General features: G+C 51.5%; 1 pseudogene; it reads left to right on the top strand.

The window, feature by feature from the left end:
• The first annotated feature begins 5,304 nt into the window (after positions 1–5,304).
• The window catches only part of LOC102822542, a 46,575-nt pseudogene continuing 34,497 nt past the window's right edge, over positions 5,305–17,382 (top strand).

Genomic DNA, 17,382 nt, shown 5'->3' with positions numbered 1-17,382 from the left:
TCCGGAACAGACACAGACTCACCTCTTCACCAGGCTTTCCGTGTATTCCGAGGAGTGGGCAGCTGCTTGGCGAACCACCTCCTTCCTCACCAAATACAACCTGAATTGACCTATTTAGGTGGCCCAGGTGTGTAGGTGACAAGAGGGGAAGGAGGGCACGAACCCCAGGCAAGCCTCCCACACAGCCTGGAGGCTCAGAATAGAGGGATCACCTCCAAGGAGCCAGTCATGGCTCAGCCAACCAAGACCCACTCTAGGGGTCTCCTGCCCCACTCTCAGCCACAGACGTTCCTGGTGCAAGTCCATGTCAGCTAGCAAATCACAGAATGTACATGCCCTCCCCCCCCCCCCGCCCCAGGGTGGCTTGGAGGCTGTGTGGTGATGGCCTGGCCAGGCGTAAGCCCTCAGGGCCTTCCTGCCAGTTCCTGAATCTCACACATAAGCAACTGTAGCCCTTGATGAGCACATGGTTTCCCCAAAGCCCTTTCTGATCCAGTACCACCTCGGAGCATGGGAACAACCAACAATGGAGACAGGAGAGCATCATTGTTGCTATTACACAAACGGGGAAATGGAGACTCAGAAAGCTCAGGCGGTGTGTCTGGCATTTCCCTGCAGCTCCCCCCAAATCACTCATCCTGTGTGAGTGAGCACTCCTGGTCCCCAAGGAGTGAGGGGGCTCCATGTAGGCCATAGGTGGAAAGGTGATGAAGTCATTTGATAAACATGCAAATACGCAGGCTGCTAAACTCAAGGTCGGTCCTGAAAACCCACCAGCCACTCCTTGGACACTCCATACAGGGTCGTTATGAGTTAGAACCTACTCAACGGCACTTAACAACAACAACAGGCCAAAGAGATGGCAGCAAGAAGAGACAGGATAAAACTCAGACAAGAACGCTATCCCAATGCTATTGTGTTGTTGTTAGGCGCCACTGAGGCATCTTTGGCTCATAGTGACCCATGGACAACAGACCTGAACACAGTCCGGTCCTGCGTCACCCTCTCAATTGCTGTGTTTGAGTCCACGGTTGCAGCCACTGTACCAGTCCACCTCGTTAGGCATCTTCCTCATTCACTTAGAATGTCTACTTTACCAAGTATGATGCCCCGCTCCCGGGTCTAGTCCCTGCTGATAAAATGTTCAAAGTACAAGAGACAAAGTCTCTCCATATTCGCATCTAAGGAGCATTCTGGCTGTACTTCTTCCAAGACAGATTTGTGTATTCTTCTGACTCTGCCATCTGTTAGTGGAGTGGCCTTGAGCACCTTTCTCAACTTCATCTGTAAAATGGGTAAATGGCACCTGTCTCGTGGGGGTGATTCTGAGGCTGACATAACGTAGTTAGAGAAGTGCTTTGTACTAACATATTTTCGCCTGTGCTCAACCTAACAGCATACATAGGAAGCCAACACAGCTTTAGTAAGACAGTCCTGTAGCTCAGAGGAAAGTGTGGCAGACTGGGGTGGGTAGTGCCATCAAATCGATTTTAAATCATAGCAGCCCTGTTCAGAGTTTCTGGGGAGCTGGGGAGTTTGAACCACCAACCTTACAGTTTAAACTTATCTTGCAGTCCAATGCTTTTCCTAGAGTGCCACACCAGGACTCCCGTGTTGGGGGTAAATGGTTACTAAAAGAAAAGCTCTGTGTGTGTTTGCAGGGCAAGGAGGGGGTACCTGAAGGAGAGGTGTGGTTTGGCAAGGAGAGGGAAAAGTTTGGAGGAGGAAAACGGAAATGAATCCATCCTAAGTTAAAACCCTGACTCCCCACGTAATTGCTCCCCACCTTGGTGATGCACCAAATAAGCACTCAGCTGCTAACGAAAAGCTTGGTGGTTCAAACTCAGCAGATGCTCTTTGGGAGAACGATGTAGGCAGTCTGCTTCTGTGAAGATGAAGCCTTGGAAACCCTAAGGGGTGACTTGTCCTGACGGGTTACTGTGAGTCACAGTGAACACCATGGCAGTAGTGGGTTCGTGTGGTATCTCAAACTAGGATGGGAAGGAGTACCGCACAGCAGTTATGCAAGGAGTAAGTGCAATCCTCGACATAAAATAGTGTGGCGCTGTGGGTTAATGTGCTGGACTGCACCGTGGGGTCAAACCACAAGGTCGGCAGTTCAAGCTCACCAGCCACTCCTCGGAAACCCTATACAGGGTCACTATGCGTTGGAACCAACTCGATGGCACTTCACAACAGCAATGACAGAAGCTCTACAAGAGAACACCCTGGCCATCTGATTCTATACAGATTACAACCAAAAATGCCCCATGTGGGGAGTTATATTCTGCTGCACGGGGTTGCCATAAGAGAATTGACTCAATGACACCCAACAACAATATATATCAGCACCCTTGGGTGGTGCAAACAGTAAACACACTTGGCTGCTAACCAAAACACGGGAGGTTTGAATCCACCTGGAGGCAGCTTGGAGGAAAGGCCTGGTGATCTACTTCTAAAAGATCAAACATGAAAAACCCTACTCTCCTCTGACACACACGGGGTCGCCACGGACTGGAATTAACTGGTTACACACTGATCAGAACCTTTGGGTGCTGTAAACAGTTAATGTGCTTGGCTGCCAACCAAAAGGTTGGAAGTTCAAGTCCACCCCAGAGGTGCCTTGGAAAAAAGTCCAGGTGATCTACATCCAAAAAATGGAAACAGCTATTGAAGATCTCCTCGGACACGCATGGGGTCACCCTGAGTTGGAATCAATTCAGTTGGTTACGTGGTGTATCAAGTTCAGTTCCTCTGCATTCACAAAATGGAAACTATGCTATTGTGACTGGTGGGTTGTAGCTGAGCAAAGCAAAGCCTCCTAGAGACAGTACTGTCTTCACACCCCAAACCTGAAAGGGTTTGACCTGGGACCCACAGGGAGCAGTGCGGTGGAGGCAGGGCTACCCCACACCCCCACGTGCCCAGTTGAGCAGAAGCAGCCATGCGCAGGCCGAGTGACTATAATGAAGGGACATCAATAATAAATTAACCACCAGTAAGTCCAGGGACATCAATCATAAATTAATTAAATGGCTCCAGGAGAGGCAACAACAGGGGCCTATCTGGGAGGAGAAGCTGTGGCCATCTCTGCAGCCCCCACCCCAGCGGGCTGCTCTGTGGCAGAAGCCTTTCCAGGTGTAGGAACTGGAGCAAGCACCGCCCCTCCCCCTGTGCCGCCCCCGGTCCAGGTGAAGACAAGACTTGTTCTCCCATCCACCCCCAGCTCAGAGTCTGCAAATACTGAAAGGGTTTTAGATGACACTTCCCAGAATAGGGACCTCCTGGACAGAACGCAGGCAGGTGAAATTTCAAGGGGTAATTTGGTGAGAAAATGATCAAAAGCCTGGAAGAAAGTGCAAGGCACATGGCACCCGTCTGTGGGTCCTAAGGCTCCCTCAAGCCTCCCACTCACACCCCAGCCCAGCCAGACGCAGGCAAACCTGGCCAGAGTCAAGTGCGGCCTACCTCCCACTCCTTCCTGGTGCCCCTGCCCACACCACCAAACCGCGGGTCTCCTGGCTCCTACCTGCCACCCCACCCCCATCCCAGTCTTGTCCATTTGCTCTTCCCCCCACCCCGCCCAAGGTAGCCACTACTCAAGTCCAGATTCTCTGCACCTGGACAGTGACCCTAGCTGCTCCCTGGTCTCCCCATCCCAGTCCCTCACTGCCTACTCACTGGGACCGGCTGCCAGATGCTTCTGCTGCTGGGGGACGAGGGGGGGTGTTGGGGGTGTGCAGCCCCATATCCTTGCTGGGACGCTTCAGTGACGTTCCACGAGTGACCAAACCCCTCAGTCCTGCTAGTCAGGGCTCTCCGGGACCCCTCCCCAACTCACCTTTTCACCTGAGCTTTTACTACATCCATTTCAGCCACCCTAAAGCTTCGTGGCTCAGTAAGCTGAGTACAGGGCTGCGAATCGCAAGGTCGGCGATTTGAGGCCACTAGCAACTCTGTTGGGAGAAAAATGAGGCTTTCTACTCCGCAAAGATTTACAGCCTTAGAAACCCTACACAGGGTCGCGATGAACCGGAACAGACTCGATGGCACTTAGAAATAACACGCAACCTGAGGGAGCCCTGGTGGCACAATGGTTAAGCGCTCAGCCATGAATCAAAAGGTCAGAGGTTCAAAGCCACCCAGTGGCTCTGCAGGAGCATGGTCTGAAGATCTGCTTCTGTAAAGATTACAGCCTAAAAAACCCTAAGGGGAGGGGGGCAATTCAGAATAGACTCAAGAGCACTGAATACTGGAGCTCTGGTAGCGTAGTGGTTATGACTTGGGCTGGTAACCTCAAGGTCAGCAGTTCGAAACTACCAGCTGTTCCGCAGGAGAAAGATAAGGCTTTCTGCTCCCATAAAGTTTCACAACCTCAGAAACCCTGTACAGGGTCACTATGAGTTGGAACTGACTCCACGGCACATAACCAACTAACCAACCAAGGCAGGTTGCAAGTGGACGGGACCTCACCTTCCCAAGCCACATCCTCCAGAATCTCCCAGTCCAATAGGCCATGAATCCTTGAGCACAGGGTCAACATCTTACAAACTCTGCCCAGTATGTCCAGTTCATTCTCGAGGCCTTAATGGCCCCAGCCCAGTATTGCTGAAAAGTGCCATCGAATCAGTTCCAATTCATAGCGATCCTGTATAGGGTTTCCACAGAGCAGCTGGTGGCTTTGAACCACCGACCTTAAGGTTAGAAGTCCAGTGCTTCTACAACAGCATACCAGGACTCCTTTCACACTCAGTAGCTAGTAGCTGTACTTGACCGCTAGCTACAAGGTCACTGGTTCAAACCCATCAGCGTCTCCTCAGAAACCCTATACAGGATCACTATGAGTGGGAAGCTACTTTACGGCACTTAAAATCATGTTGTTCAATTAATAACTATGGGATGCATCAGGGTGAGTACATTCCGGGGAACTAAGACAATAGAAAGGCAAGTCCCAAGGGGAGGGTGGAGCCAACTTCTCCTGATGAACGAATGGAACTTGACCTCTTCTATCTTCCCTGATGCTAATGTATGCAGAGCTCAATGATGTAACCACATTTCTATGGAAAAGAGTCAACTGCAACAGCAAAAAAATATTCTGAGCCCTTGCCACATCCTAATATCTCCACTTCACCACATGGTAGGAAATTTCACAGTCCCCAGTTTACAAAGGAGGAAACTGAAGTGTAGAAAGGTACCAGGATTCAGAGTCCAAACTTGTCTGGTACATGGGCTCTAATGCTAACTCCTGCCATCTAGGTACACTGTCCCCAGCTGGCTTCCAGGGGGTCTTGGGGAAGAGCAAGCATGGGCATGCATGTGAGATGCCTGCAGGTAGAACACATATGCTTGAGAGCCACGCCTTCAGCCTTCTAAGGAATACTGAGAAAGCAGAAAGGCACCTCTGGGAGACTCACAGAGCCCACCCTCCCACCCTTCCGGAGCAAGAAGGCGGCCTCCCCTGCTCCCACTGTTCTCTCTTACTGTGCAGAGTCCCACAACACCCCACTCTGCACACCCACCAACACCAGGCCAGCCAGACAGAGAAACCCACAAGCCCCCACAGCACCAGGCGCTCCACGCCCCCTCAGCCCTCACTTCCCACAGACACGTTCAGGGCACACGTGGCTTCAGATGAGTACCAGCCCTGGGCAGCCCCGCAACGGTGAGGGCCGCTTCCTGTTCACCTCACCCTCAGTCTTACACTCCTGCCAAATACCCCAAGAAAGCAACCCTCTCACACCCATCTCCACACCGCCCCCCCAATGAGTCTTCCTGAACTCCCTCCTCAGTGTCAAAGAGGTCCTGAGAGGTAGAGCAATTTCCTGGATCTTCCCTCCCCACCACAACACACACACCATCTTTACGCACACACTCCCCCACCCAACCCTGAGAGCTTCTGTACAGCCAGTTGGTACCGAGATCAGAAACAGTCTTCCGACCTGCTTACCAAGGCGGGGTGGGGTAAACCACATCCCAAGACGTTCTGGGCTCTGCGGTTCTGGAAGATTTATCTTCCACTGACCACACACTCATTGATCTTTCCCTCAGCGCCACTTGCCCGTCTGCTGGCGTGTAATGGAAAGCTATTCCGAATGAGAAATTGAACTCAGATGGAGAACTGGGCCAACAGGTGATTAAATGCTGAGGTCCCCTCTGATCTCAGCAAGAGGGGCTGCAGAGACAGATGTGGGGAGTGGCTTCCACTCACTCAGAGGTTGTGGCCAGAGATGCCAGGTTCTCTGGCATCCCTGGAGTACCAATGGGCACCAGGATGAATGTGGCAGCTTGAGGACAGAAAGGCAAGCAGGAGCTGAGGAAAGCAACTTTTAGGGACAAGTGGACAAAGAAAATGGGAATAGGACTGAGGACCAAATGTTGAAACATCTCATCTCCTAAGAGCTGGCTTCCACTCATGTACCATAGGACTTGTTACTAGCCCCGTGCCCCTGCTGGGATCCTCTTAAAAGCAGCAGCCAGGCACAGTGACAAAGGGTGGTACCTGGCCCTGAAGACTCTGAAGAACTCAGGGAGACAGGCCAGCTCCTCCTCTCAGTGTCCCTAATCTGCCCCGCCTGTCACCCAGCTCTGTCACTCAGCGTTACAGCACCCCAAGCAGATGGCAAAGGGTGGCTGAGAAGGGTTCCCAGAGCCCTAAACCATACGGCTGCGCCACAAATCGGAACAAACAGGCGGAGGTGTGGAGGGTGAACTAAGGGGACATGAATGGTAACTGTTTTCACCAGGCAGGTGGGAGTGCCCTCATTAAGGAAGCCTGTACCTAAGAGAATGATCTAGGTGATGGAGCAAGGTGCGGTGGGAAGGCAGTGTGCGGGATGGGCTTGGGCACCTCTCTAACTTCTGGGGAGACACCTGCTCTACCAGGTCATGCCCAGGTGGCATCCAGCAGGACAGGGCGAGTCCCACAGCCTGGACAAGTCAGCTCCCCACGCCAAGCATGGCAGGGCTGTGTCCTCCTGCTACCCACGCTGCTGAACACAGAGAACAAAACTTTCAGCCATGGGAGCAAGCTGTGTGAAATGGACTGTTGGTGAAGGAAGACCCCCATGCGGAACGCTGGAGAAACAGGATGGATTCGATAGAAATACAGTCTTCCAGACTCTGCAGTCTGTTGTTAGGAACTAGACCCTTGGCGGCAGACAGTCCAGAACATTCAGCCACCTCATCTTCCCCACCTGGGAAGGCCCTTCCACTGGATCAGCAGACACAGTGTGGAGAATTTGTGCCACACCGGCCCACCCTCAAAAGTCCCTCAGAGGCTACCCACTGCCCCTTCTCTTGTTCCACGTGTCTGAGGCACCCCTTCTACATCCCCCAGAACCCCTGCCCTCCAAGCTCAACCACTCTCTCAGCATCTCCTAGCCCCATGTCCATCCTGTGGGCACTCCGACCCACTTTTCATTCCTTAGGCCACAGCCCCCAAAATGCTGACATGACTGCTCCCCACCCCCATCCTGAGAACCAGCAGCCAAAGGAAATTCTCCAGAGAAAACACACACACTCTTCCCAAGTCTCCCTCCCACGCAGGTACCCCAGATCTGTCAGCATAGACACTCCCAGACCATGAGGCATGGTCACAGCCCAAGCGAAGGGCTTCCTCTGGGCTATTCATGGTGTCGCTGCGACCACGCTCCAGACTGTCCTCGGGAGACCTGGGGCCTGGTTCCAGCCCCTCAGTGACTCACAGTGGCAACAGATTCCACTGTGTTCGACCAGGAGTTTTTACCCTGGAGTCCTCTAATTCCAGGTGACAGGTTCCATTCCTCCCCATACATCCATGCCTCCATTTCTTATCGCCTCCTGCCTTGTCCCTGGTCTCTTTATGAGACTCTCTGACCTTTGTACAGTCTTCCATGATTTACAAAGGGTTCCCCATGCACCTTCTTCTAGGACCCCAGTGGGAAGTGGCTCTGAGAGTTGCCTGCTCAAGGTCACACGGTCAAACCTGAAGTCAAGTCATGTGGTTCCAATTCCACTCGACTAGACTCCAGCTTTCTAGAACCTCAACAGTCAGCATCACCAAACACACACTTTGGTAAGTGAGTTTCCACTCCTATCCGAGTCTTTAATGCCTTCCACATCATCTTTCTGGACTCCTGAATACCATCGCCAGCCCATTTCTGTAGAAGACCCGCAAAAATCTGAAGATGTCCCCACTCCTAAGAGTTCTCTGGGGGGTCTGTCAATTTTCCCTCTGAAAAGTAGAACACCGTGCTCCACTGGGTAAGACCCTCATCCAAAGCCGCCAAAAGGACAGGTGGGGGCGAATAAGATCCTCACACTCAGTTTTCATGCACCCCCAAAAGGATCTTCTGGACCAAGGCAGCCAAGCACCCGAGGGGAAAGGTAAGTCCCTGATACCGGGGAACAAACCCATGGAAGCAAGGAGAAAGCAGGGCCTGGTGACTACGGATAGGGCGGTGCTCCGCTGGCACCGGTCACTTCGCATCTTTGCACTTTTTCATGGCATGCATTCAGGGGCAGTGGCCACTACTAGAACCATCCCTTCGCTTCTTTCAGAGCGAACCTGGGAGAATGCTAGTAGAGGGCAGATCTCTGTCTGGGTCACCATCAGGGCCCTCACGGTCAAAGTTATCTCCTGGCCTCTCTCTTTCATGTCCATAGTAAAGGGTACCAGCCTTCTCCCCAGTCTTCTGCCCTCCTCAGGGCCCAGATTAGCATGCCCAACAGGCATCAACGCTCCCATCTTTGCCAGGCTGGGAGGACGGGGTTCACTCTTCTATCCGCCAGGGTTGAGGACCACCTAGGCTGCCCTTCACAGCACCAGGCAACCCCCAGCACGACACCGGGCCCAAGTCATTTGTCACAGCCTCATCAGTTAGTCCAGCCACTCGGCAGACACAGATTCATCAAGACCCAGAGCCACCACCCCAGGCGATGGCAAGGCCAGAACCACTCCAACACCCAAGCCAAGGGCAGGATTTCTCACACCCATGTCAGCGGCACCACCGTGCCCGCCCAAACTGGCGACTGCATCGCAGAGCCAGTTCCCTACCTGTGCAGGGGGCTGCACGTCCTCACACCTGGGCCGCCACCAACATACCACGGTGGGGGTGAGTCTCTGACACGCGCGCCGGAGAAACCACGCTGTTTGTGCCAGAACCATGCTGCCCACGCCCGTGCCACCGGTGCCACTATCCCTACATCAGTGCCAGGGCCATCACGGACCTCACACCTGCCGCGGACGCGCGTGGCAGCCGCACCTCCGCCCGCCGACCCGTCGGGCTGTCCGCCGCGCGCCCTGGGCACTGGCCGGCTCGCCGCGTTGATCCCCCGCGCCCGCGCCCATGGCACTCCCGGCCCGCGGCGTCCGGGGTCCCCTTACCTCCCGCCCGCCGCAGGGCTTGGCCCGCCGCCGCCGCCGCGACCGCCACCTCCATCCTGGGCTCCCCAAGGCCCCGATTCACTAACGCCGCTTCCGCAGGGCGCCGGCGCCGGCGCGAAGACCGCCTCCGCCCCCCGGGGGACGCTGCGTCCTTTACGTAAACCCCACTCCGCCGCCAGCGGTGACCATGGCGACGACCGTGAGGCGGCAGCGCCCCCTGGTGCCAGGGAGGGGAGCGGCACCGAGGCCCGAGAGAGCAGATCCTTCGCGGGCGCGGTCTCCGCGCGTGGGGGCGGCGGGCGCGAGCCGCGGCGGGCGCCCCGTGGGCGGCCAGAGGGGCGGGACGGGCGCGCCGCTCGCGGGGGAGACGCCTGGGTCTCGCTCTCCTCCCGGCCCCGCGTGTCGGGGTTTTGCGTGGGAATAAAAGCAAGTGAGATTACAGGAGAGCTGGTTCATTGTGGGGAGGATAGAGGGGTGGGGATGGTTCCACCTCCTCGCGGTGACGGAGTGCTCCTTGGGCACGTTTTCATCACTCAGTCCATGCCGGGTATCCACAGGGGCGATGGTCAGTTTAATTGATCTCTTCCTGGTAAATGAAGAAAATTTCCCCTTCTATCTACCTTCACAAGGAGCTCTGGTAGCATAGTACGAATTGGGCTGCTAACCTCAAGGTCAGCAGTTCGAAACTACCAGCCGTTCCACAGGAGGCTTTCTGCTCCCATAAAGATTTACAGCTGCAGAAACCTGGAATCGACTCCACAGCACACCATCTTCCATTTTTGTGTTATCGAGTCGTTTCGGACTCATAGTAACCCTGTAGAGGGTTTGCAAGGAGCCGCTTAGTGGGTTTCAACCAACTTTGTGGTCAGCAGACCAGTGCTTATCCTACAGCACCACACCAGGACTACAATCCATTCCTTTGTTTTTAAGTGCCAGCGAGTCGGTTCTGACCCATAGCGACCCTGTATAGGGTTTCCGAGGAACAGCTGGTGGATTTGAACTTCCAACCTTGCAGTCCAATGCTCATCCTAATGTGCCAACCATCTACTCCATTGTTGTTGTTGTTGAGTGCCATCGAGTCGGTTCCAACTCATAGCAACCCTGTATAGGGTTTCTGAGGAGCAGCTGGTGAGCTTGAACTGCCAACCTTGCAGTTCAAATGGCTTTGCAGTCCAGAGCATTAAACCACAGCACCACGCCAGGGATTTTGTCCCCTTTCCCAAGTTCTGGTGGTGCAGTGGTTAAGTGGTAGGCTGTTAACAGAAAGGTTAGAGGTTGGAAACTCATCAGCCGCTCCACAGAAGAAAGAAGTCTGCTTGCAATGAAAATTTCGAGACGTGGATTCCAACTTATAGTGACAGGGTTTCCAAGGCTGTAAATCCTTAGCGGAATAGAAAGTCTCTATTCTCCTGTGGATTAGCTGGTAGTTTTGAACTGTTGACCTTAAGGTTCACAGCCTGATTCGTAATGACTACAGTACCAGAGCTCCTTGCTGATTGCAAGGCATAAAAACTTATAGCCTTGGAAACCCCGTGGAGCAGTTCTACTCATAGCTCCCTGTGAGTCAGCATCAATTAGATAGTAGTGAGTTTTTACTTTATCCCTCTTCACAGGTCCCTTAGTGCTGCAAACTGTTTGCTCTTGTCTACTAACCTGAAGATTAATAGTTAGAACCCACCCCTGTCCACTGGTAATGTGCTTTTGTGGCAATTACAGCTAAGAAAATCTCATGGAGGAACAATTCTACTCTGTACAATGCGTCAGAATTTAGTCAACAGAACTGTTGACTGTTGGTTTGGGTTTTATTCCATTGGTTCAATCTGTAAGTTACTCACCACACCTTCCTGAAGGGCTGCTCCTTAGTAAGGAGTGCTCCTCAGTCCCTTGCACTGTGCTAAGCTCAGGGAGTGGGCAGGCATGAAGAGAAACAGAACCCAGGCTCTGCCCACAACAAGCTCAGTCTACAAGCAGAAATGTACAATTACAATAGGGCATTTGTGGGGCTAAGCAGAGGCACTAACAAGACTCCTAGAAGGGACGCTGAAGCAAGCCTTGGGGGAGGAAGCTGAATCTGGAAGGCACATCACCCATCTGGGTCTTAAAACTAAACAGAACTTTGTCAAAGGGAAAGAAGGGCATGTGTTTCAGGCAGGGAAAGGGCCTCTAATACGTTTCCTGGACCCTGTCATAACAAGAAACCAGGGTGATCAGTGGCAACCACAAAGGGAGCCTCAGGTGCTTTGTGTAAGGGGGTTTGAGGTGTAGTCTCAGCATGAAAATTACCTGGATATTTGGGTTTAAAGTGAGGCCCTGAGTGCCGGGAAGCTAGTTTCCCAGCTGCCCCCACAAAGCAAATGGAAGTGACTTCTTGGGAGAAGCTCTGTGTTACCTATGGTCATTTGGAAGACAAAGTCTAGCTAGTTTAGATGAAAAAGAAAATTTGTGGAGGAGCTCTGGTAGCGTAGTGGTTACGAATCGGACTGCAAACTGCAAAGTCAGCAGTTCGAAACTACCAGCTGCTCCGCGGGAGAAAGAGGAGGCTTTCTGCTCCCGTAAAGATTTACAGCCTTGGAAACCCTGTACAGGGTCGCTATGGGTCGGAACCGACTCGACGGCACTTAATAACAACAACAACAGTACTGGAGTATCACAGGGGATTCAAGGAAGTGTTGTCTCCCCTAGACTGAAGAAGGGTGGAGATCAAAGCTTTCAGGATTGATTGCAACAGTAGCAGTTTAAACAAAGCAACTAGTAGCAATTGACTCATAGTGGTCCATCTCATCTGTGTCACAGCTGAACTGTGCTCCATAACGTTGTCAATGACTGATTTTTCAGAAGTAAATCTCCAGGTCTTTCTTCCACCAACCTTTTGGTTTGCCGCTGAGTATGTTAATCACTGCATCACCCAGAGATGAGACCTTCTTTCTAGATCATTGGAATTAATCAGTCTCAAAACCTTCAGACTCAATGTCTCTTGGTTCAAAGTTCCAGAGTGCCAGAAGAAAGTGACTGGAAATTAAAACTAGTAGTCCATCCCTCCACATTGAAATGTATTCTCAGAAAAGGAGGAATGATCATCTGAGTAGTAACTTGAAAGAGTATCTATTACATATCACACACACACACACACACACACACACACACGTCTTCCCACTCATCCTAAGTTGCCTTCAGTAGCAATTTTCAATATTCCATGGCCAGCCACTTCTGAACTCGATGTCATGAAAGAGAGAGATAGATAGTTGTCATCAAGTTGTCCCACTCCTGGCAACCTTGTGTATAACAGGATGAAACACTGCCTGGCCCCACGTAATCCTTACGATCGCTGGCAGGTTTGAGTACATTATTGCAACGATTGTGCCAACTCATGTCACCAAGGGTCTCCCTCATCCTTACTGACATTCTGTTTCACAGACATGATGTCCTTCTCCAGTGAACGATTCCTCCCAAAGACGCGTCCAAAGCAATTTAGACAATATTCCATTGTAATCCATAGGGCTTTCCTCGACAAAGTTTCAGAAGTAGATCACCCAGGTCTTTCTTTCTCCTTGCTGTTGTTGTTGTTAAGTGCCGTCACTGACCTTGCGATTCAAAATGACCTTGTGGTCCAGTGCTTTATTCCACAGCACTACACCAGAACTCCAAAATTCTCGCTAGTCTTAGTCTATCTAGACACTCCATTGAAACCTGTCCACCATGCGTATCCCTGCTGCTATGTGAAATACTGATGGGATAGCATCCAGTATCACAGCGATCTGCACGTCACCACAATGTGACAAAATTGGCAGACAGGGAACTGTCTGGTGGTGTAAATGTCTAAAGCACTCAGCTGCTAACCAAAAGCTGGAGGTTCGATTCCACCCAGAGGTACCTTGGAAGAAAGACCTTGCAATCTAATTCCAAATAATCAGTCATTAAAACTCTGTGGAAATCTTCACAGCCAAGATCGTTCCCACCTCCACTGCACACGGAGAGGACAGGGATGGGCAACTTGGACATTGGCTACCCAGAATTGGGGGGGGGGGGCAACAGAGGCAAGAAGTGACTGACTTACAAGCTTTCAAGAAGGAACCTAGATCCAGAAGGCATGGAGCAAAGTGGAATCTCCACTGAGTAGTATCCATTCTGCCTAGTCAGAGCTGATAAAAGGAGATGCAGATAGGTCCCTTGCAATACAATAGCAAATAATTGTTATTAGGACTGATTGTAAGGGCTGGAAATGTAAAGGAGGATGTTTGGGGGCAAAGGGAGGGGAGTGATTAACCTTACGTTCTAGGAACGGAGGTCCCTGGGACCATTGAAGGAGAAGAGCAGAGAATGGAACCCTACCCAGAGAAGCAGTGATGCCAGGGCTGGAGGCAGAGACGATGACGTGGGGAGATGGAGTGGCTGGAGACTTTGGACCTGGAGAGGAAGAGGGGCTGTATGCGGACAACCATGGGGCAGGCTTGCAGGGTATACCTTTTGGTTGATGGATGATGCATGGAAGGGATTGTAACCATGGCAAGGAAACAATACACGACGGGATCAATGTGAAGCTGATGTCCTCCCATGTAAACTATCATATCATTCACAATAAAGCATTAAAAAAACAAAACAAAACAAAAAAAACTCTGTGGAGCATTCTGACATACATGGGGTCACACATCGAAACCAACCTGACAACAACTGGTTAGGATGTCATCAGGCTAAGACCTCCAAGTTTAAAATATACAACCTCAGAAACCATATACAAGGTGGCTATGAGTCAGAATCGACTTGGTAGGACTTAACACCAACAGCTCTCCAAAGTAAGGTCATTTCTCCTCAATTTCCATCATGGTCTCATCTGGTCATCTAACACTGTAACTAAGGAGTACATTGAACCACCAACAAGCAACATGTCCTGTGAACTCTCACTACTCAGATGTGGCCCGGGGACCAGCAGCATTGGCAGCACCTGGGCTAGTTGGAAATGCAGACTGTCAGACCAATGAATCTGCAGTTTTACAAGATTCCCCAGGTGATTCATATTCACATCAAAGTTTGAGAAGGATTGCTATTAGAAATACTGAGAGGAAAGGAGACAGAAAGATACAGAGAAAGTTGTTATGAGAGTTTTTATCTAAAAAGGAAAAAGGGGTAATTATGTAATCTTCAGAAACTTTAGTATCAAGCAAGGAAATGTAGGAGGAAGCAGCAGTTCCTATGTTGGTAACTGGTCACAAGTTCCTAGAAGGTCCTGATGCCTTACATTCTTTTTCTAACTTTTCGTTCCAGGCTCTTCTTGCCTCCTATCTGCATCTCCCTGGGCCAGGATTCTCTGCCAGCACACAGACCCAGATCTTCATCTTTAAGGGAGTTGAAACCATGGTGACTCTGGCTATAAAGTATTTCAGTAGGTTTACATTTGCATTAGCCACTGGGCATGATGGTCTAGAAGGAGTCCTGGTTCTACAACAGCTAAAGCACTAGGTTGCTAATGAAAGGTTAGCTGTTCAAACTCACCCAACAGCTCTAAGGGAAAAAAAGATTTGGCAATCTGCTCCCTGAAGATTATAGTCTGAAAAACCCCCTATGGGACAGTTGAATGCTTTCACACAGGGTTGCTATGAGTGGGAATCGACTGGGTGGCACCTGGCAATGACCGTGTGCTAACACAGAGGTACTACTGTATGAAGCCGTAATTCTCCTGTGTGAGAGAGATGAAGATCCTCAAATAAGCCAGGTGGTGGCCCTAGTTTCCAATTTAGTGGAGCAATGATTGTGCCCAGAGTCCTGCTGTGGCGCTGTAGGATAAGCACTGGACTGCGAACCACAAGGGTGGCAGTTTCAACCCATCAGGTGCTCCTTGGAAACGCTATGCAGGGTCACTCTGAGTCAGAACCGACTTGATGGCACTTAACAACAACAGTCACCTGGTGGCACAGTGGTGAAGGGCTTAAACCTACCCATCACTCCGTGGGAGAAAGATGTGATAGTCTGCTTCCACTGTGACTGACGGCCTTGGGAGCAATAACGGGGCAATTCGACTCTGTCCTCTAGGACCACCATGAGTCAGTGTGGATGACTGTACCATCTGGTGGAAATGTTCCTCCCTTCAATGTTAGAACTACCAGACAATCAAAACCCTGAGTTGCCCAAACAAGCAGCAGACATCTTGAGAGTGGGTCATGGTGGGAGGCACCCTTAGAAGAAACCTTCCCTAATGGGTGGCTGCTTCAGACTGCATAGCCCTGGGATCTGATCTGCTCCAGCCACCAGGCTGCCCTCTCTCTGCTCCGGCGCCATCTTTGCCCTTCTCTCTGAGTGCCTAGAGGCCCAATTCTGACAGAGTTTGACCAGCTGTCTCTGAAGACAGTTATCAGGGTAGTGGGCAGCCTGGAGCAGGCAGGAGAGAGGGCAGCATGAATGGATGACAAGTCATAGACTGGTCCCAGTCCAGCTGCCAGGTTGCACTCCCTCGGCTCAGTGCCAAATTCCCACTCTGGCCTCAGTTTCCCTCTGGGTCCCAGTGGGGATAATAACAAGGCTCCTCCTCCCAGGGGCTGTTCGGATTAACTAATTAGTGAGTGAGACATCGTCTGCTTCCACAAAGGGGCTGATTAAATGCTGAGTGTTGTTATTAGAAGCGATGGAGGGTGTGTGACAGGCAGAGTTGGCTGGAGACGGATCTGCTCCCCTCGCCTCCTCCCCACCCCCTCCCTCCGTCTGCCCTGCTCTCTGCAAGCTGAACATCTTGCAAGACAAAACCAAGATGATTTTGGCACATGAAAGACTGGTAGATCACTTTTGCGCATTTCCCTTGTGCTGGAATGTGAATCATTGCCGAACCTCAGAGCATAATCTGTCTCCGACAGCTGGCACAGCTGTGCCCGGTCCCGACTCTCTGCTCAGAGCAGCTGCAGAATGGGACGGCTTGGCCAGTGATTGCATCAGGGTAGAGTCTCATGCAGAAAGACAACTGCAGAATTCCTTAGCTGGGTACCAATCCTCTGATGCATCACTCCATGGACTGGGGGTTGGGTCCTTGACAACATGCAGGGAAAGGAGACCAACATGGCATGCTGGCCCAGGGCTGGGAAGGGGCATTCATATTAGGCAGGATGGTCCAAGGAGATCCAGTCACTACATTTTCACATGGACACAGTGTGCAGGAGAACTGATGAGACTACAGTCCTAGCATGGTGACTTTAGTCTAGCTTGTCCCCAGATGTTGAAAGTCCAGAGAGGCCTCTGGGTTCAATAGCGAATCCAATTTTGTAGCACACAGCCCTGGTTTCTAGGAGCCAGTCATTGCCTACCTCCAGAGACTGGGTCCTCTGCTCCTGAGTGTTGTAAGGTGCTGGCCCCCACCTGAATTCTGGCCCCGTGATGGTGATGAGGTGAGTGGGAAGGAATGGCTCAGTCCCATTGCCAGGTAAATAAGTCTGCAGCTGACAACCAAGGGGGTATGTTGTTTACCCAAATAGCACAAACTCAGCCTGCCTGGGGAGGTGAGAGAAAACCTCTGGAGGCTGAGCTGTCAGACTCCCACGGGGAGAGAAATTAGTGAAGTGTAAGAAATACATGTGGATTGGGGTTTAGGGCACCTGGAGCCAGCAGGCTCAGTTCTGGATCACCTATGTATATCCTGGTAGGATTTGACCTTCTTGCCTCTGAAAACAGCTGTTCTCCCTGAACTCACCAGACCTTTTCTCTCCTTGCATCCCGTGTCCCTCCTGCTGTGAGGTATAGGGAATGGGCCACAGGGGCACTTCACCTGGAAATGGGGGCTGGATGGCATACCTTTGCTAAGAATCCAGGAATAAAAGGATCAGTTACCACCAGTTCAATGAGATGAGGTCCCATCCAAGAGGCAAGTTGTTCCCACCCACCAGAGGGGCACCTGTTGTTGGCTGTCATTCAATCGATTCCAACTCATAGGGACCCCATATGACAAAGCAGAATTGCCCCATAGGGTTTTCTGGTCTGTAATCTTTATGAGAACACATCTCTCTCCTGTGGAACTGCTGGTGGGTTTGAATTTTTTTTTTTTT

This window comes from Chrysochloris asiatica, unplaced genomic scaffold, assembly GCF_000296735.1.
Source record: "Chrysochloris asiatica unplaced genomic scaffold, ChrAsi1.0 scaffold00310, whole genome shotgun sequence".
Lineage (NCBI taxonomy): Eukaryota > Metazoa > Chordata > Mammalia > Afrosoricida > Chrysochloridae > Chrysochloris > Chrysochloris asiatica.
Note: the sequence above shows the minus strand (reverse complement) of the source record. Positions and strands in the feature narration are given on the sequence as shown.